This window comes from Paramisgurnus dabryanus, chromosome 7 (assembly GCF_030506205.2).
Source record: "Paramisgurnus dabryanus chromosome 7, PD_genome_1.1, whole genome shotgun sequence".
NCBI classification, from domain to species: Eukaryota; Metazoa; Chordata; class Actinopteri; order Cypriniformes; family Cobitidae; genus Paramisgurnus; species Paramisgurnus dabryanus.
In genome coordinates, this window is record NC_133343.1 from 36,237,960 (window position 1) to 36,260,766 (window position 22,807).

At 38.3% G+C, this 22,807-nt stretch overlaps 1 protein-coding gene and 1 long non-coding RNA gene across 2 annotated transcripts in view; one reads left to right on the plus strand and one right to left on the minus strand.

Annotated features, from left to right (window-relative positions):
- ca16b (carbonic anhydrase XVI b) overlaps nt 1-22,807 on the plus strand; it is a 117,038-nt gene that overhangs the window by 33,715 nt on the left and 60,516 nt on the right. The window lies entirely within an intron of this gene.
- LOC135769891 (uncharacterized) lies at nt 9,693-12,972 on the minus strand. The gene is made up of 3 exons (XR_010542531.2): nt 12,119-12,972; nt 11,723-11,868; nt 9,693-11,010 (listed from the first exon to the last, which is right to left on the minus strand). It is a non-coding gene; the product is annotated as an uncharacterized lncRNA (long non-coding RNA).

Here is a 22,807-nt window from a genome sequence, read left to right on the forward strand (position 1 = left end):
AAGACCTTTATTAACCCCTTGAAGCCATATGGATTATTTCTGTGAAGGATGAATTCACGTCAAAGCCAGAAGCTGCCTTTTTCTAACATTAAAAACTTGGAAAAGCAAGGACATTTACTAAAGTAACTCCAACTGTGTTCATCTGAAAGATGATAGACATGTATCTCGAATTGCTTGAGGGTGAGTAAATCATTGGGTAATTTTGATATTTGCCTGGAGAATTGCTTCAAACTTGCGTTGCCCATATGAGTGGCCCACAGCTCAGCATGTTGCACGACATCTTTTTACATGCACATTTTTTAGGGAATTTTCTTGTGTGAGCTTGGATGCTGTTGCTGTTTGTCAACGCTTGACATATGCTGTCATAATCTGTCTGTAAATGATATTGTCTTTTATGACAGATGCTCTTGCGTTTCTGCCACTGACAGTTTGATCTTGTTGCAACTCAGTTATGAAACACATGTTCGTAAACTGACACATCAAAGCGTTAATTGTCGAGTGTTTTTTATTGCCGAGGTGAACGGCTAATTGCTTGTCAACCTCATGCGACGCACGCACCTGCATTTGTAAATGACTGTTTTTATATTATTGTGCTTTCTCTGTTCTAAGTCAAATGTGTTAAAGGGGTAATTTACATTTGTAAAAGAAGAATATATGCACAGCAAGGTTTATACTGTATTTGGAGGAGGACGGAGGCTTGCAAGGTGAGATTTGATTATGCGTTATTTTTAATATGTGTGTGAAAGTATTTTTCAAAAGAGACAGATAATATGCCACGCTGTAGGGTTTCCCACAGGAGGTACGAACGCGCATCATTACTCATATGTTTCTCTCATTCCGCCAGTTTTTCATTTTCTTCTGCCAGTGTTCTCGTTCCCACTCGCTCTCCATCATCATTTCTCCCTCGCTCTTCTCCTCGCTATATCTGAACAAATATTCACTTTGTGCTAAAAAGAGAGTATCTGTATTTGACAGGCATCCATTGTCACAGCACGCCATTATTACAGGAACAGTTTGCAAAATTTGTTTGCACAAACAGTTTTTGGATGAATATCGGGTCGTTCTGGCTGTAGTTTATAACTAAGACATTTGTTCAAACGCACTCCTCCTGCAGATTGAAAAGCCTTTTAAAGATGTTGATCGTTCCTAGTTATTTCCGAGATGTAGATGAAAGCCTGCTGTTGTTATTTGCTAAAATAAATCGGATCAGCGCTCCCTTGCATCATTTTCCAGTGTCCCTGGCAACCCTGTGATTGATGGGTCAAGATGGCAAACCTGGATGGTTATGCAAGAGAGCTCTCATAATATGCAATGATAAATTGCTAAGACAGGAACCAATTTGTGTGTAAAATCCAGCTCCTATATCATCCTCAAGCATTCAACGGCAAAGTGCCTGTTCTCGCCGAGAAAAAAAAACGAAGTTTTATTGAGAATTCAAATTAGATGGGATCTGTTTAACATAATGGAATATAGCGAAACAGAAGAAGATGCAGAATGATGTGCTCAGGTTACTCAGAGAAATTCAGAAGTACAGCGTCTAAAAGAGGATTTGGCTTCGACTGTTTGGAGAGAAATGATTGAGAAGTTGGGAGAAATGTAGCACTCAACCTTTATTTGACTCGCGGAGGATATTTATTTTATCCGCAGTGGAATTAAATTCAGATAAAAGGAGAGAAATGTCTGTGGAAGGCAATGAAGAGGTTTTTTTAGAACAAGAGCAAGAAATATTGAGAAAGCTATAAACAATTCTGCTAACTTAATTTACACACCTTCTTTAAAAAAGCCCAGCCCTCAAAAGATTGATCAATAAACTCGATATAAGCATATATATACAGTGAGGAAAATAAGTATTTAAACACCCTGCTATTTTGCAAGTTCTCCCACTTGGAAATCATGGAGGGGTCTGAAATTGTCATTGTACGTGCATGTCCACTGTGAGAGACATAATCTAAAAAAAATCCAGAAATCACAATGTATGATTCTCCCTCCAAAGATTCTCTATTGGGTTTAGATCTGGAAACTGGCTAGGCCACGCCAGAACCTTGATATGCTTCTTACAGAGCCACTCCTTGGTTATCCTGGCTGTGTGCTTGGGGTCATTGTCATGTTGGAAGACCCAGCCTCGACCCATCTTCAATGCTCCAACTGAGGGAAGGAGGTTGTTCCCCAAAATCTTGCAATAAATGGCCCCGGTTATCTTCTCCTTAATACAGTGCAGTCGCCCTGTCCCATGTGCAGAAAAACACCCCCAGAGCATGATGCTACCACCCCCATGCTTCACAGTAGGGATGGTGTTCTTGGGATGGTACTCATCATTCTTCTTCCTCCAAATACGTTTAGTGGAATTATGACCAAAAAGTTCTATTTTGGTCTCATCTGACCACATGACTTTCTCCCATGACATCCAAATGGTCATTGGCAAGCTTAAGATGGGCCTAGACATGTGCTGGTTTAAGCAGGGGAACCTTCCGTGCCACTCATGATTTCAAACCATTACGTCTTGTAACGGTGGTCCCAGCTCTTTTCAGCTCATTGACGAGCTCCTCCCATGTAGTTCTGGGCTGATTTCTCACATTTCTTAAGATCATTGAGACCCCATGAGGTGAGATCTTGCATGGAGCCCCAGTCTGAGGGAGATTGACAGTCATGTTTAGATTCTTCCATTTTCTAATGATTGCTCCAACAGTGGACCTTTTTTCACCAAGCTGCTTGGCATTTCCCGGTAGCCCTTTCCAGCCTTGTGGAGGTGTACAATTTTGTCTCTAGTGTCTTTGGACAGCTCTTTGGTCTTTGGCATGTTAGTAATTGGATTCTTACTGATTGTATGGGGTGGACAGGTGTCTTTATGCAGCTAATGACCTCAAACAGGTGCATCTAATTTAGGATAATAAATGGAGTGGAGGTGGACATTTTAAAGGCAGATTAACAGGTCTTTGAGGGTCAGAATTCTAGCTGATATTCAGGTGTTGAAATACATATTTGCAGCAGCTGTATCATACAAATAAATAGTTTAAAAAATCATACATTGTGATTTCTGGATTTGTTTTATTTTTATTATGTCTCTCACAGTGAACATGTACCTACGATGACAATTTCAGTCCCCTCCATGATTTCTAAGTGGGAGAACTTTCAAAATAGCAGGGTGTTCAAATACTTATTTTCCTAACTGTATACCTTGATATATCTCAGATGTGCAGATTGACAAGCAGAGAGTATTTCTGATTGACTTTAAAGTATAGAAGGTTTCATCGGACGCACACACATTGTCCTTTTAAAGGGAAACACCACAGTTTTTCAATATTTTACTATGTTCTTACCTCAATTTAGACAAATTAATACATACCTATCTTTTTCAATGCGTGCACTTAGTCTTTGTACAGCGCATCGTGAATGTATTAGCATTTAGCCTAGCCCCATTCATTCCTTAGGATCCAAACAGGAACGAATTTAGAAGCCACGAAACACTACAAAAAGTGAACATACTGTAGGTTATTGCAAATTCCTAATATAAAAGAAAGTTATTTGAATTAAGTTATAGTAACATTTTCAAGTACAATCGTAATTGTGAATCATAACATTTTTAATTTTTTTATCGCCCAGTCTAAGATGTTTTGTTTGCAAACATGTAGTAAGTGCTAAAGAAGCTGCTGTTTGTGTTTTTATATTTGTATATTTTCATCGTCCCATGGCAACACAGCGGTTTTGCAATCATGACCCCGAGTGGGGGTGAGGGGTTGTTTGGTAAAACTTTCCTCCTCCACCCATAACATCGTCTCTGCATACAATGGATGTGATCGTATCTCTCCGTCTAAACCGGAGGTTAGGAAATGAACACATCGGGGGCTGGATTGTACAACACAAGATACACAAGAAAATGCGAGATAATTATTAACCTTTTAATTTGTAGTTGAATAACTTTTCTTCTTGTAGATATTCTTCAGTTCGAAGCTGTTTTTAAAGTGCCTGAAGCTAGTCATATTCTCAGCTATTCATATTTCATGATATGCTTGCTGGGAATATATATTAAAAAAATAATAATTTCATCACAGACTGCATGAAATCTCATTCTTGCCTCCTGTGCACCTCTATAAAACTAGTGACCTGTGAGGCTATTGAACAAAGATTGTTTTTCGCTTAGAGTTGGATATTTTTTGTTCACTAAATTCCTGTGACCTCACCAACCCACCCACATCGCATCATTTAGGATCTTACATAACCAATAAATTACGTTTAGAAGAATAACAATGTTATATACTTTAATGTATGCTTTAAATACAAGAGAAGCAAATCAAACAGTACATCTTACATATTTCTGTTTCATAAAAGGTTCTTTGCAGTGTAAAGAAGGTTCGTTAGACTATTAAAAGATAAGATAGAAATGGTTCTTTAAGAAAAGTAATAGATTTTGTGCCTTTTGCTAAAAAATGTGTGAAATTTAAATAGCTGAATTTTTAGATCCTTCTGTTCTTCTAAAAAGATTAGTGGAAATGTGGACTGAAACATGAGTCATGTTCATAATTCATCACAAAGTCAAAACATCGTGTACCAGACCTTTCGGATCTTGGCAAGGAAACCCAAATCCTCTTACTTTCAGACTCCTAAATAAAGTTTCACATAGGGTGTGGAACAACATCCATTTCACTTTAACTACTCTGAACAAGTACTTTGAACAGGAAATAACTTTTTTTTAACTTAAGAAAGTCCCATAAGACGGAAGTTGATAATATCAGAGCAGAACTTTGTTTTGTCTGGAACGGCACTCGTCAGTTAATTGGACGCAGTATAGGAAGCAGTATAAATACATTATGTACAAGAACAATGTACCTTACTTCTATGTAATGTTACAGTGATAAATTAAGTACACTTTTAAGATAAGTATTTTTTTAAAGTGAAGTGCATACAGGAAGGTATGGGTAAGAGAGGGGGCCTGGGATCAGGGCACAAAGCAGGTCAGACTTGAAATTGTGTCCCTATAAGCCAGGGGTGGGCATCCCTGGTCCTGAAGGGACACTGTCCTGCACCCTAATCAACACAACTAATCCAGCGTCGCCGCCATATTGGTTGGGTCTCATCACTCTATGCTACCACCAGAGACAATCGAAGTCAACAGAGAGTATCTGGCAAAACCTTTAATTTTATGCATTTACGGTCGCAGTATTGATACCAGATTACTTTTGGGATTGGGTTTACCTTTCACAAGTAAGATTAAACAATAATTTTGGTTATTTTGCCATTAATAATATTATGTCATCCAGTGGCGGCCGGTGACTTCTTTCTTTTTCGAGGGCGCACGATGCGAAGTTCGTCACAACATGTATGTAGCCCGTCATGTGTGTGGTTCGTTATTTTAAAATATGTGCTCGGCACGTTAAGTGAACCTATGTGCATCATGTGTCTTGTCAAAATAAGTGCCTGCTGCAGACGCGTCTAAAGGATTTATTATAAAAGAGACGCTCGCGTTTGCCAGATGCTCACATAATCTCATGTAGTTTACAGTTAAGGGAGTGTCTTGCGTGTATTTTGTGACGCGTTTGCAGCAGGCACGTATTTTGACGAAACACGTGATGCACATATTTCACATGACGCAACAGAAACACAAGCAACACACATGACACTCCGAACACATATTTTGAATTTGCGCCCCCGGAGCAGTCACAAGCCGCCAATGATGTCATCGTAACCAACATAACGTACGTGTAACCAAACCCTGTGAATAAATTCGGGAAAATATGATTATTGTAGTTGGGGATACACTTTCCTCAGTAGAAAAAAAATGCGAGAGGGGTGCATTGGGGACCCATCCAAGATGGCGGCCACACTGATACGTCAGCTCCAATAGGCAGCGTCAGTCTATAAGGCATCTACGTATATTATCTCTATGTGCAGTATGACATTGTAATAACATTCAGGTGTGTTAGATTCAGGTTGGAGCTAAACTTTGCAGGACAGGACCAGGAATCAGGACCCACCTCTAAGCCATCTGATCTAATATGTGGTGGATTTTTGGAAAATTTTGGGAAAAACTGTGAAGTGGATGTTTGGTTTATGTGCTTGATTTAGACTTATTACTGTGTGGGCAAAACAAAGTTAATCCTAGTAGACATTTTGAAGGAAGTGGGTGGAGACGGCAAGATTGGGTGTAATTTAGTTTGAAAGGTATCAATTAATGAGTCCTGTTCTATCTCACCGAACAGAAACAAAGCCCATTTTCCCGTACCACATTTGTTTTACTCTAATGAAGATTACATAAGAAACAAAAATCAGAGGCTTAAAGATATGTAAGCTCTATGTTGAATATTCAATTCTGTGAATGTCCTAAATATTTATTATGTTTATATTATCATATTTGGCTCTTTATTGTTTATTTTATTGCCTATTGGGCTTATTGTGTTGCTATGCTGCTATGATTTTCTGCTATGACCCATCATCCCTCGATAAAGACTGATGATTCTCTAAGGGAGGGGCTTTATACTGAGATGCATGAGGCGCTTGCCAACCTGTTTGCTTGTGCAATATCTGAAACAACCTTGAAAAGGGTGTTTTCGCACATTTTAAGCTTAAGAAATAAGATTTATGGTATAGTTGATGTCACGTTTAATTGTTGATCAGAAATGTCTTTCTTTCCCTATTTAAGTAGATAAGACTTCAGTCATTTATGACTGAAATAACTGCCCAGAGGGTTTGCAAATAGTGATGTGTGGGTCGGGGTTTTTTTCCAACCCGTGGGTGAAATTATTTGGACCGCCCGGCACCACTATCTATTTTTACAACCCACCCCGCACACGACCATTAAATAGACATACTGTACTAGACATTTAAATGTAAATTAAAAGAGGCTTTATTTCAGCTTAAAAGTGCTTGGAAACAGCCATTGCATCGCCCTGTAAACTGGCAATAAAATACGCTTATGAACCATAGAAAGCATCATGGTCATATTAATAACAATATAGGATAATGATAAACATTCTCAACATTTACAAAGCAGCATTTGTATTATCTATTCACAAATTCACAAACTGCACCTCGTTTTTCATCTTTACTTTTATTTCTCTGTTTGTTTTGTTGTTGTGGCTGGCAGTGCCAAAGTTTTGGGGACATCACATAATTTACGTTGCTACGTAGGCCTATTTATCGTAACCTTATCTAAGAATTTAATAAAATATGAAAATATATATTCCCAAATATTTAAAATATAGGCTATAGGTAAATGCACACAATATGCATGTTTTTTATTTTGTTTTTAATGATGTTTTAATGATTAAATAATGTTGTTTTGAGACGACCCGCGCATCACTAGTTGCAAACAGTTGCGACTTCTCTAAAGGGACTTTGTTTTAACCAATTGTTAACTAATGGTTGTAGTTTCCCTATCTAATTAATGGAGGTCAATAGGCTTTATGCCCAGCTGCACTACTTCCTGAACTTCAGCCAGCTCCTTGTTTCCTGTCTGCCATTATTGGACAAACTGATTAATCCATGTGTGTCTGATTATTGTTGTTGAGGCACACCTGGATTAATCAGTTTGTCCAATAATGGCAGACAGGAAACAAGGAGCTGGCTGAAGTTCAGGAAGTAGTGCAGCTGGGCATAAAGCCTATTGGATTTTATGGTTCAGTAAATATAATATTTAAATATTTAAATTTTTATTAGCTTAAAAGTCTATTAACTACCAAGAAGGGCCCTCAGCATGTCCTACATGTGAAATGTCATTTGGTAGCTCGTGTTTAAATGTTGATGATACTCAAATGAATCCCACTGAAATTCTAGAAGTGTTTTTCATTTCAAAAGAGACTCAAGGCTTTGACTTTTTTTTTTACTGAAATGTGAATCAAAGTGCCTCAAACTGCAATCCTCTTTCAAACATTTATGATAAAAAGAGACATTATTGTGCAACTGTCTTTGTATCACAAAAGGCCTTTTGAAGAATTTGCTGAATGTATCTTTGTATTTTCAGTATCTTTGGATGGTATCTCTGGTATGGTGTTCGAATTTCTGAGCATTTAAAGAAAATTGTCATAGTTACAGTACAAAAGCTATTATGATGCATACTACCAGTGATATATAACAGCGATACAGATTTTGTAATTCACCACTTTATGATTCAAAATGCATTCATAAATGTGTATGAATCATGTTAAGCATTCCAATCTGTGAATTATCATGAAGGAATTTCAGTCAATCTTTTCATATAGCAATCCGTCACTATGACATCCAATTTTTCATTGAATTAAAGACATTTAGCATATGTGACCCGTGGTGTCTAAATGTGTCTGAATGTGCACGGTCTAATTTTGAGATCAAAAGAAATAAAAAATATAGATTTTGAAGTTTTCATAAAAAAGTTTATTAAGCCCTAAGTTCATATCCACAGCAGATGCCATTTTGTTTCATTGGCAGCCAGCCTCGTTTCGCATGACGTTAAAAAGCCCAGGTGTGTGCTTGGCATCGAGCATCGTTGTGATCATGGCTAGTTTAACTTTTGCGTGCTAATTTTTTTACCCGTGCTGTATGTGTTTTGCGCAGGCGTGGCACACACATGCTTTTCAGACCATCATCATCGTCACCATTGACAATTAATCTGAGATCGATTAATTGTTATCGTCCCTAATTCATTTGTTTGTTTATTGTAAGCCCGCCTTGCCGTCAAGCTCACAATAAACCTTACTTCTTCAAAAACAAAGCCTCTTTACCAAATAAAGTGTCATATGTGATACCGCATTTTCTAATGCTCCCATCTGTGAACCTGTAAAGCCAGCATGCCATGGATATGATGCTTGTCTTGCTTATTTTTGGCAAGATTTACATCAACCTGCTTGTTTCACACCACTTGAAGCTATCAATGACCCAGCAGAAGTGGCAATAACCGCAGGTCTCCTGTCCGAACCCCAACCAGTTTCACTGTCACTATCAATCGAGTCAGCGCCACGTGTTTGTTTCCTGTCGACCGTACGCGCCGCGCAGACCGCAGAGGGTTAGATTGAACACAACTGGTGAGCGAAGCCGTGCCAAAAAGTGTGACGGCTGCCAAAGCGTGCGCTGTGTGTCCCATTTTCTCTGGGGGGGTGCAAAACAGACGTGACAAGGCAATCGTCTCACAGACGGCGTTCCTGTGGCAACGGCAGTCGGGTTATTTATCTGCAAGGTTAATGAGATTACCGCTGGTAACCAAGATAGTCGATTGAGACAAACGTTGCCGTTTGACTGAGGGAATGTGATGGAGAGATAGCTGTTGAACTAAAGACTCAGCTAGCCTTAACAGATGGCGCTCAATACATACACAATTTGTAAAACAGTTTTATGGCTAGCGCTCCTGGTTTTTCCTCCAAATTTTTTTTTTAGGTGGCACTGCATATTTGGAAGCATCTGTGCCATCTTGCATGTCCATGTTTTTACTCACAGTTGCTTTACTTTACACTCTTCTTGTTCTGCTTCTGTTACATAACACTGTACACAATTGCCAGAAAATGTTGGCCATTTTGTCTCATCTATCCATGCACTGTCAGAAAAAATGCTCCCTAGCTGTGACTGGGGCGGCACCATTTCAAAAAGTACATAAAAGAGTTCATAATAGTACCTCAAAGGTACATATTGATACCAAACATAAACATATCTCTATGTTAATGGTACACATCAGGACCTTTACAAAGGGTACTGCACTGAAAAAAAAAATCCTTTCAATTTACGTAATTTTAATGTGTACATCGGTCCCACATAATCCGATTGTGTAAAACCAACATAATTTTCCTCATTTAATTTTTGTGTGTCAGACCAAAACATTTTAATTGTTTTAGGTAGTCTAATATAAATATGTTGACTCAAAGTGCTATTTCTCTTTCCTATAACACATTTATTTTGTAATGTTTAAGTAATTTTATTATGTAAGGGGACTAGATTTTCATCTGTAATTCCAACATGCTTTTTTAATGCTTATATTATGGGATTATTTAACTCTAAAACAATTTCATTATGTCTCTGGCACCAGAATAATCACCCATAATTATCCAAATGTTATTTATTTCTTTTTTAAATACAAAATACATTTGCATTGGCATAAAAAGCAAAGAGTTTTGAACAAATGTTTAGTGATATTGAGGCAAACCACTGCTTTCAGATCATCAATTCAATGACATCATTACACATTAATTCATTAACAGTCAATAACTATTACAACAATCAGCACATGCAGTTCATACAAAGGGGCAATTTCCCAGACAGGTTGTAGATTAATCCATGACTAGGCCCTAGTTATATTAGGATATTTTTTACAAAAAAAGTTTACAAACAAACCTACCTTACAAAAACAACACTGGAGTACATCTTGAGACAAAACAATGGCACTCATATATGTCACGATATGTCAGTGCAATATGTTTTCAAATTAAGGCATTGCAAAAGTCTGGGACTAGGAAAAGCCCCATCTGTGAAACTGACCCAAATGTTTAAAATAGTTACTATCACAGTAGATTTAGAAGTGCTAAAACACAAACACTGCATTCCAAAGAGACATGCAAAACAGTAAGTACTATTATTTTTAAAATTGATTTACAAACTGGAAAATATCAATCCTTCAGAAAGTCAGAGCTACAACAGTTGTATAAACTGTTAATCAAAGATTCAACAAAAACAAAATACAACAACCATTTCCAAAATCAACTCTGAGCAGCAAACTGTTAATGTTTAAATAAGAGAAAACACTTAAAACAGATAACAAAAATGAGCAGCACAGTCTTTCTGATCCTTTCACTGAAAGAAACTGTTCGTTAAAGTTACGCTCAATGCAGTTCCATTAAAATCTTTTGGATTTCCTCAAAAATAAAGCGGAGATCAGGATAGCTCAGGTTTAAGGCATACATCAGCTCAAACAACATGGCACGATGTTGCAACACCTTCATGCCTTCCATGACTATACAAAGATCCTCTTCTTCATCACAAGAAGGATGTTGTTTGAGAGCACAAATCCCAACAGTGGTGTCTTCAAATGACCACACTGATGCTGACTTCATCCATGCCCTGTACAAAACAGACAAATGTAGTTAAAGAAACAGAAAAAAAGTTACTGTTACAATAAAAGTGTCATTTGAAATTAGTACAATGCAAACAAATATAAATGTAAGTATACAGACCCATGTGCATTGCCACAGCATGTTACAATTGGTTACAAATATATGGGTTACAAAGCAAGGCAGCTGCACTGTCCACTGCTCCAGGTGTGTGTGTGTGTGTTCACTACACTGAGATGAGTTAAATAAAGAGGCCACATTTCGAGTGTGTGCTACCACACCTGACAATCACAGCAAAAGTGAATTCTCATTTTCTCACTCATGTTGTTACAGACCTGTATAAATGTCTTTGTTCTGATGAACACGAAGGAAGACATTTATTTTGAGGAATGTTTGCAACCAAACTGTTCATGAGCCCCATTCACTTCAATAGTATTTTTCCTCACTATGGAAGTGAATGGGGCTTATGATTGGTTTGGGTACAAACATTCCTCAAAATATCTTCCTTAGTGTTCATCAGAACAAAGACATTTATAAAGGTTTGTAACAACATGATAGGGAATAAGTGATGAGAATTTTTATTTTTGGGTGAACTACCCCTTTAAATCTTCCCAGGTGTTTTAATGACCCTTGTGCCAAAAGATGTAACTAAAACATACTACATTTTCTGTACTTCCAACAAGGTTTACACATTTTTATGTCTATGAATCTATATTACTTACTTCTGTCATTTGATCATTGATTGTTCCAAGTCTTTTTGCTAGCTGTCCTCCTTTCTGATAGAAGAGTTTCGTCAGGTTTTTGGATTGGAGGTCCAGGTGACACAGGAACATAAGACAGTAGTGATTCTTTTAAATTCAGCATTTATCTGAAAACAAATTAACCAACCATTGTATATTTGAGTACTGCGAGTCAAAGAATAATAATTGTATATTAGTTACAAAAATAAGATTTAATCAATCAATCAATTTTTATTTATATAGCACATTTAAAAACAACGATTAGTTGACCAAAGTGCTTCACAGTAATAAAATAAAAAATAAATAAAAACACACTCATACAATACATCAAAATATTTAGCTCCTAACAGCAGTAAAACAGTGATATGAATTACTTACCAATGCTTTTGAGTGTGTGCAAGGATGATGGACCTATAAGAGGAAAAATTCAGAGGTGAAATCAACACATAAACTCAAATGATGAAGGTCACACATACACAGAGCAATAATGAAATAAGTATTAACGTTATATCAGTCATACAAAATTTTGACAAAATGAGACCTTAAAACAACAAGGTTCTCTTCTGAAAACGTCAGCTTTAAGGTGTGGCACTATAAAGCATTTTTTTTTTCAGTTAATATACCAGAAGTCACGCGAGACATTTAAAAAAGCTTTTTCTAATAGAATCAAGTGTTGCTCGTGGCGTAGTGAAGTCACGAATAACTGACGCGGGTCTGTTCATCTGATTAAGCAGACAGTTTGTTTCATACGCAATGTCATTATTAATGTAGTCAATTGATATCATCTGGTAAATTACTTACATGGATAACGTTACTCTGGACAGAATAACGTTTGGTTAACCGTTAGCGTTTTATTTGTCCTGAACCGTTTCCATAGAACAACTGAGTAAAAAGTGCCTCAAAAGTCAACTCAAATCTGTCAGTTTTCAACTCGGATAAAACTACCAAACGTGAAATAACGTTATACAGCTGACATTTTTAAAACGCTGTTTTTCTTTATGAGCCTTACACTTACTGACTGACTGACTGTAACGTTCACTTACTCCACCAACATCCTCCAAACTCATTTTTACTACAAGTCATTGCAATGGCTACATATTGTAAAAAAAAACTGTCTATCTAGTGAAGATGTATCACGTATAAAGTGAACATAAATAAATAATAGAACTTACTTTAATAACGTGGTGTCCGTCTGAGAGAGTTCTTCTGACTGACTGCTGCTGAGTCTTCATTTTGGCGCTCAAAACAAACGATGTTTATTCTTCTTTTATGGCGATTGACGTCCTTTTTATTGAGCGTTACTGCCACCTTCTGCTCAGGAGGTGACATTTTGTGTGCAAACTCAATTTTATTGCTTTAAGTATTCAATTCAATCAATTTTAATCAATGTGAGAATAATGTGTTCATTTTACATTCAAACAAAACATTTTCATCCTAATCAATTAAATTATGTTTACACAAGGAATATAAATATTTTGTGTTGCATATACATGTTTATTTTATTTAAATTCAAAGACCCACCAAGTCCATTTTTTTCAGTGTGTCCCGGTTACAGCTAGGGATCTTTTTATGAACACTTTTCTGACAGTGTAGGTCAATGTTATAATAAGACATACAGGTCCTGTGATGTCCTTTGATGAAGGAGGTCCCTACTAAAGTCCTCTATGTGTTATAGCTATAAGTAGACTTTTGAACAAAGAGCTCACCAGAAATGTTGGATTGATATTTACAAAGCACACAGTGATCCCCACCTGAACTTTCTTTATTAATCCTACTGTATCAAGAGGCAATTTTGCATGGATATGCACTTGTTTTTTCCTTCAAGGCAAGCATTACAATCATTGTTGCTTATAGTTTTCACCATAGAAACTGAATAGCAATGCCCTGGGAACCACTCAGAATTTTATTAACTTTGTTGCATCTTGACAGGTTTGCAGATGCATTTGTCAATTAAGGATTTTACATGAAGAACTTTTTGCATGTTAGGCCTTTTACATTATTATATGTGCATTTAAACTCACCAGTTCCTCATGATATAAATTTATAAATTCAGAAGTTTTAGGGCATAACCCAATTAGCACAGTAATCATATTTTAATGTCAACTTCTGTCTTCAATCAACCAAGTCGCTACATTTACACAATTGGCTGATGCTTTTATCCAAAGTGAGTTATATTACAAGGTATTTTATCAGTATCAGCTGGGATCGAACCTACAACTGTTTGTGCAACTAACGCATTGCTCTACCACTGAGCTATAAGAACACGGTTTGTAGTTCAGGACTACTTTCTGTGAACCCCTTCCCTGCCATTGACGAGTTATCTTGTTAATTGAGAGAAAACGCTTCCCTGCCAATGACGCTTCACCTGATGCATCTAAGCGTGCTGCACAAGCCCTAAAAAATGAAGCCAAAACGTCTTGATCGCCCCACAGTGACTGGTCCTAGTATAGGTCATAAACCCCGCCTCCTCCATGTTATTCAATGGGACTTGAGACCAACTAAACAATTTAATTAAACTTCAATTATCTTTTTTCCAAAGCTGGTTTCTGTCATTTACTGTAGTTTTTATCACGCTGATGTAAATTCAAGTGTTTGTTTTTAGTTAGTTATTATATATATTATATATATATATATATATATATATATATATATATATATATATATATATATATATATATATATATATATATATATATATAAATATAAATATATATAAATATATATATATATATATATATATATATATATATATATTTGTTAGTTATGCTATAAAAACGGTGGTGTCATGATTGACAGCTGTGACATGCGCATTCTGCGAGGGCGGGGCCTTGATTTCTTGGCTTTACTTCCTTCTCACTTCTGCGCAGGACTGGTCCAGAAATCGGGACACTGGCGGGCTTCAATTTTCACCAATGGAAGAGAGCGAACAGGAGTCGTCCATCTTTTTTACAGTCTATGGATGCTTCATTTTACGCAATTTATATTTCCGCTATTATCTACTAGGTGACGCTCTTACTCAACTTATAAAACACTTAAAGGATCCACTGATTCAGAAGCGGTAAAAAATCTTTGTATGTTTTGATAATTGTTCTGAATCTGATCGCTAACAGAACTCCTTTACAGAAATGCAATTATCTCAGCATTTTGCTCAAAATGTATTTGTGTTTTTGAAGAAACCTTCCCATATTCGAGAAGTGATACAAATAAAACAAATGTAAATAGGATTAAAAGTTTTTTTAAGGTATTAAACTTTTGTGAAAATCATGAAAAATGCTGTCGCTGGCTGGCAACTTCTTTAAAACGCTGGCGGGGAAAGAGTTAAATCCGCAAATGTTACATTTAAATGTGAATTTTTTGTTGTTGTTGTGTATTTTTAGTTCTAGGCCGGAGACGGAAGACCAAACAACAGTCGCTTTGTTCTCATTATCATTATCTCGCTCCTCCTGTCTCTTTCTGGGAATCAGATCACGCAGAAATAATCCAATTAGTGTCTCTGTTAATGAGTCTGCTATTTCAAGACTGAGATATAAATTAGAGCTTTCAAATTGTTTGGTGAGATTGTTTTGAACACTAATTAAAATGCAGTGAGAATCATAAGAATTGGCAGAGAGAGAGAGAGAGAGAGAGAAAGAAAGAAAGAAAAACTTTGCGCATACAACGATTGCCGTTCACCTCATTCAATAGTTAAAAAGTAGATGAGGTCGTGTTACAGGTTTATTGACAATTACACTGTGCAGTGAAATTTCATGACACGTACAGTACAATGGCTAATAAAGGGGAATCAAGGATATCTAGAAAAGATGATGAGCTGTGCAACAACGTATCTATTCTGCATTGCTATAGATGTGATATAATATAGATAACTGTGGATCACAACGGAAATCTGTGCATTTCTCCGTGCTGGATTGAGCAGTGAAAAAATACAGTGTTGCACCATAATTGCATCTCTAACTGAACTGTTTGACAACACACACATGTAGCGCGCTGCCTTGATCTCGGAGTGTCAGTAAAAAATTCAGAAGGGCTTTGAGGCGTATAATGTCTTAATATCACTCCAAAATGATGCCCTTCAATTCCTTTGAAAGTAGCAAAAGCTCTCAAAGGTAATAAAGCCATCAAGGACGTAATTCTTTCATGCAGTCATGAATAAGAGTGAACAGGTCTTGAGCTATAAATCCTTAAACTAGTGTGAAAGGTCTATAATAATTTTAGGCTTTACTTTAAGCGTGATTTATACACATTAAAGGAGGAGACACATTTTTTGTGTTACACTGTAAAAAGTTGAATTTCTGAGTGTTTTCATCTTAAATTCTTCACCCAAAGTAAAACCAAAAGGAAGTTTTACAGTAGGTTGAAAAAGCTTAAAATTGAAGGCATTACCAAGTGAAGTAGTTGTTTAGGTCAGGACAACTTTTCACTTTTTACAGTGTTTGCTTTTTAACACATTATGTGTCATTTTGTGTTGAAATAAATAAAAAGTGACAACACAAGTTGTGTTAAAAGTAACAAAAAGTGTGTTGGTCCAATAATAACATAGAGATACGTCTAGTTTGGGACAACGCATTTAGGGTCAGATTTACTAAACGGGGCAAATTAGCACGAGAGCGCAATTCCAAAAAAGCGCCGATGGGAGTGGTAATATCTGCAGGTTATTTACTTATAACGCGCAAATTAAATAAAACAGGTGCAGCAGGTAATTTCCATAATGACCAACGCAAGAGCAGCGCAAATTAGTTCAGGGTCGAAAATAAGCAGATCTGATGAGTTGTGCATAATTGACTAAAGCTTAATGCCCTTAACTTCAGCACCACGGACATAACAGCTAACAAAGCCATAGTACACTGAAAAGTGAAAGTTTACAATACGTTTGAAACACCTGCTTTTGTGTGACGACTTCTGGTGACTCCTCTTTTATTTCCTCCAGCAAATAAAAAATAATGGTTTGGCAAACAATATTTTTGAATAAATGTTCCTCTGGCATTCCAGATAAACTGTTATGCGTTAAAACAATCATCTGCCTTGCAATTATTTAAGATTTATGCTTTTTTCGGCGTCAATTTAAATATCACACGCGCAAACATTATTAAATCGCGCTGCGTAAATCATTTAAATAATCTCCCATAAATGTTGCGTCTGAAAAGAAATGCGTCTCCTAGAAATGCATATGCAATAAGGTCAGTCGCAAAAAAATAACTAGACCACACCTTTTCAGCGCTAATTATCCACTGCGCGTCTTTAGTAAATCGATAGTCGTTATTTAACGATAAAATGATGGATTGCGCTGGTGCAAGCTGTTAGTAAATCTGTCCGTTAGTGTGTAGATTACGCATAATGTTTTATTTATTCTTCTGCTTTGTATCAATCGTCTGACCAGTCATAGTAATTGCGTTCCGCACAAAATTGACACTTTGGAGAGGTGCGCGCCACGCTACGTTGTATGGTACGTGTCTATGTGTAGGTGAAACCGTACACTCATCACAGTATAAATTGGACAGAAATTTTTTTTCTTTGTGCTTTAAAACAAAGATAACATGTTCACCAGGCTATTTAGACTCCCAGAAATAAAAGCTGGATGTTTCAGTGATGATCACTAAAGTATCACATTTAAAAATTCTTGCATGTATTTTGAATATATTTAGTCAGTTTTTATTAACAGTATTGGCCCTATCATACACACGGCGCAATGCGCGACGCAAGTGTTATTTGCTAGTTTAAGCCTGGCGCAGTTGTCATTTTCACTTTTAGCGCCACGTTTTAATAGCAAATGCAATTGCGCCCAATTTTGCGCCCATAGGCGTTTTGGTCTGAAAACTAGGTGTATTCAGGCGCATTTTTTGGCGTGTTTCTATTTTGAGGCAACTAAAATAGACTATGTCATTGACCAACTAAAACCTGGTCTAAAGACTATGGCGCAATATTGTTTTTGTTATTTAATGAGAGCGCCTTAGTAATATGCGCCTATGCACGTTACGCCCAAAACAGACCCATTACTCATTTTGAGAATATAAACAACCCTTTTAGGCCGTGCGCTTGGTGCATAGACCATTTTTCCCGTCGTTAAATTAGCAAAAGTGGAATCGGACACAGCCGTTTAGAGAGTGTGTCGTGCTCTTTAGACAATGCGCATAGATCGCTAAAATAGGGCCATATAGTAGAAAGAATGTTGTAGGCCACAGGTCTTTATTGTTGTTTTAAAGTTACAGTGAAACTCAGTGTAGTAATATTGTAACTTTTTTATTTAGTAAACTATTATAAAACTTTAGCATGTTGTATTTACCTCCGTAAAGTTGTGTATTGACAAATTGTATGTTGTATATTTTGTCTTTTAGAGCTTGACAATGTATGCTTTTGTGTAGAAGAGCAACATCAATGTCCCACTTATGCAACTTTAGACGATATGAACAATATAATTATAACTTAATTTAATTTGAGGACTTGAAATTTTGTCATCTTGTCACACACATTTTTCTCTTTTCTGTGAATTTGAGAAGTTGGCCGATCTTTGATACGCTGATGAAAATCGTTTACGGGATATAAAAAATGCTGCAAAGTTGTCAGCTGTCTCCTCTCCTCCAACACGTCCCTTGCGATGAAAGCTGTCGCATCTTGGTTACTTGTGAAGTGCATTGTTAAAATGACCGGGAGACAGGCATTTACGGTACATGGCCCTCGAGACCAAACAATGTGTTAAGTTGCTCCTCACATAAGGACAGCAATCCTCCGATATCCTTGACAGGGAGAAGGAGAACACAGTATCACTGTCACATCTGTAAATGCAGAAGCAAATGTTTCATCTGTGACGAGAAAAGATTAAACCGTTCGATGAAGATTTGTGAAGTGTCAAGAGATGGACAGGGACAGCGTGCAGGAAATACCACAACCCGAAAGCTAAGGATAAGAACGGCTTGGAACCCAGATGACTAATTAATTAGAAGATCAGAGAGTTTAGGGAATTTGATTGAGCTTCGCACAGGTGTTTTAAATCCGTTTCGGAGAAGATGGTGACCTGCATTTGCAGTGGGGGATTATGTCAAAGTGAGTCGAATTTAGAGGAGAGTTCGAGCGTGTCTGGTGAAGTTTCTTTGTGTGGATATCCAACTCCTGCCGGGACGAAAGCCGACAGCTGGTTCTGGCGCTCTGTGCCATCACTTTACAAATCAGAATGGAGAAATCCGGCCCAGGGAGAAATCAATGGAGATGTAGAACAGGGTAATCCAGCATTCATCCAAGATTCATATTAGCGCCGATGCCCAGAGACGGGCAGAAAAACAAGTAGCTGGACTGTGACCTCAAATGCGAGGCTAAAAGCACAGTTGGGGATGTTGGATGAAAGGCGACTAAAGATGTGCCAAAGTGGCCCGTGATGTGTTTGTCCAATCCGGAAAAAAACTGTGTAAGGTAGCATCGTATTATATAGCGTATCTCTTCGGGCTTGGTATGCTGTGATAAAATGTATTTTGAGAAACCAGTCATCACTGAAAAAATGGATGTCAATTAGCAGAGCTCTAAAGAGATTTCAGTCCAGTGCAGCGGGGCCAAGAACTTCGAACGACCCACTTGTGCCCTCATTAATTGGGTAAAAGGAGTAACCTTTCCTTTAAACTGGAGAACTGTGACTTTATTCTCTCCCAATGGAAAGTGCTCTGGCCTTATTCTGTCAGACGGAAGTAGAGCTGCCTCGTTCCCTCTTGGTCTCGGTGAGATATTGGGTTTTATTTGGTCAGGAGATCGCAAGGGTCTGTGCGCACTTGGTTTGATTGCTTGCTCTGAACCACCGTTCAATTTCACCCGCAGATCTCGATTTACGTGGTACTTTCAGATCTGGCAGTGGTACGTTTGAATCACCAACCAGATATCAGCTCCCGATCAGGTCAAAATGAGTGGTGCTGATCTAAGTTGGTATATGACAGACCTTTAGCGCATAAGATTAGAGACGACATTATTCTCGACACTGTGATCAGGCCTTCAAGCCCGAGGCCAAATCTGATGTGCAGCTGGCTGTGAACCTGTGGCACATAATTATTGCCCGTGAAACGCAAGCTCCTTTTTGAGTATGCATTGAATTTATACACATGGATTGACACAGGTCGGTGTGTTCTTGAGATAGCGTTGTGATGGCAACCGTGTACCTTTGGACCAATCCCATGAGGCTTTTTATTCTTTTCTCCAGCTTAACGCTATCTAGACTTGACAGAAAGCTGCACCGGTAATGATTATAAAATTATAGTGGTTAGTTAGATTTTCTACTTTGTTGTGAATGTTTGGTTGCCATAGGAACACCTGTTTAATCTAAATGTGGATGAGCAGGTCCCAAAATTGGAGTGATTACCTTCCGGCACCTATAACTACTCTTCAGAAATTACAATAACATATTACTGTGCACATTTATCCTTGTGGGGACTTGGAAAATGTGATTAAAATAATCACATTTTTTTTGTATGAGCTTCAGAGAGTTTGTTTGTTACAGGCAGAGTTTAAAAGTTTTGCAGTTGAAATCCCCATGAAATAAAGTTTTTTTGCCTTTTAGCATGAATATATCAGCCTTAAGGTTATTATGTTGGCTTGAGAAAGCCAACATACTGTTGTTGCACTTAAACTTATTATTAGTGGTGCTTGCATTTATGCAAAGCATCACTATTACTATCTTGCATACTTATTAGTGGTGCTTGCATTTATGCAAAGCATCACTATTACTATCTTGCATACTTATTATTATTATTATTATTATTATTCTTCTTTTTCTGGACACTTTTTCGGCGCGTAACTCGTCCCGCACGCTTTGTCGTAGACCCATAAATTAGGGCTCAAATCGACCGGCTTATTGAGGAGAGGTGTGCTATGACTTTTATAAGCGATCGGGTGCAGGATTTCCGAAAGGGGGGCGAAAAACCACCCAAAAAATCCCATTGACTTAACATTGCGCCCAACTTTGACGAGTCATAGCTCCGCTCGAGGATTTTGTAGAAACATGTGGGTTACAACATTTGAAGAGGGTGGTAGGCTCTGTAAGAACATGGATCACAATGGGGTGTAAGTTGTACCCCTGGGGTGTAAGAGGTGCCCAAAAGTGCCCCAATGAAAAGTCAATGGGGCAAAATCCCATAGACTTACCATTGCAAAAATTTTGACGGGTCATAGGTCCGAGCCAGGATTTCATAGAAACATGTGGGTTACTAAATTTGAAGAGGGTGCTAGACTCTGTCAGGACGTCCCCCACAATGGGGTGTAAGGTTACCATAGCAACCATTTTGGGCACCCTAGCAACCTATACCATAGACTGCCATTATAAAATGCCCGGATGGATATCTTTGCACCACAGTGTCATAGAGACATGGGGGTGGGCTCATTTTACTCAGGCATCCAATCAGTCTCTCAGGATCCTTACAGACTTACTAAGCCACGCCCCTAGCAACCACTTTTGAGCACCCTAGCAACATAAAATACAAACAGTTATATCTCGGCATCAGAACATCGTAGAGACACGGGGGTTGGACCGTTTTACTTGTGACTAGGGGTGTAACAATTGGGCACATCATTGGCCACTCCCAAGCCACGCCCCTAGCAACCAAATTTGAGCACCCTAGCAACCGAATAAACAAAGCCTTATATCTCCGCATCAGAACATCGTAGAGACACGGGGTTTGGACCGTTTTACTTGTGACTCGGAGTGTAATCACTGGGCACATCATTGGCCACTCCCAAGCCACGCCCCTAGCAACCAAATACAGTACCCTAGCAACAGAGTAAACAAAGCCTTATATCTCCGCATCAGAACATCGTAGAGACACGGGGGTTGGACCGTTTTACTTGTGACTCGGAGTGTAATCACTGGGCACATCATTGGCCACTCCCAAGCCACGCCCCTAGCAACCAAATACAGTACCCTAGCAACAGAGTAAACAAAGCCTTATATCTCCGCATCAGAACATCGTAGAGACACGGGGGTTGGACCGTTTTACTTGTGACTCGGAGTGTAATCACTGGGCACATAATTGGCCACTCCCAAGCCACGCCCCTAGCAACCAGATACAGTACCCTAGCAACAGAGTAAACAAAGCCTTATGTCTCCGCATCAGAACATCGTAGAGACACGGGGGTTGGACCGTTTTACTTGTGACTCGGAGTGTAATCACTGGGCACATCATTGGCCACTCCCAAGCCACGCCCCTAGCAACCAAATACAGTACCCTAGCAACAGAGTAAACAAAGCCTTATATCTCCACATCAGAACATCGTAGAGACATGGGGGTTGGACCGTTTGACTTATGACTCGGAGGGTAATCACTAGTGGATGCCATTTTTTTCCCTAGCAACCAAATACAGTACCCTAGCAACAGAGTAAACAAAGCCTTATATCTCCGCATCAGAACATCGTAGAGACATGGGGTTTGGACCGTTTGACTCATGACTCGGAGGGATATCACTAGTAGATGCAATTTTTTTCCCTAGCAACCAAATACAGTACCCTAGCAACAGAGTAAACAAAGCCTTATATCTCCGCATCAGAACATCGTAGAGACACGGGGGTTGGACCGTTTGACTCGTGACTCGGAGGGTAATCACTAGTGGATGCCATTTTTTTCCCTAGCAACCAAATACAGTACCCTAGCAACAGAGTAAACAAAGCCTTATATCTCCGCATCAAAACATTGTAGAGACACGGGGTTTGGACCGTTTGACTCGTGACTCGGAGGGTAATCACTAGTGGATGCCATTTTTTTCCCTAGCAACCAAATACAGTACCCTAGCAACAGAGTAAACAAAGCCTTATATCTCCGCATCAGAACATCGTAGAGACACGGGGGTTGGATCGTTTGACTCGTGACTCGGAGGGTAATCACTAGTGGATGCCAGTTTTTTCCCTAGCAACCAAATACAGTACCCTAGCAACAGAGTAAACAAAGCCTTATATCTCCGCATCAGAACATCGTAGAGACACGGGGGTTGGACCGTTTGACTCATGACTCGGAGGGTAATCACTAGTGGATGCCATTTTTTCCCTAGCAACCAAATACAGTACCCTAGCAACAGAGTAAACAAACCCTTATATCTCCGCATCAGAACATC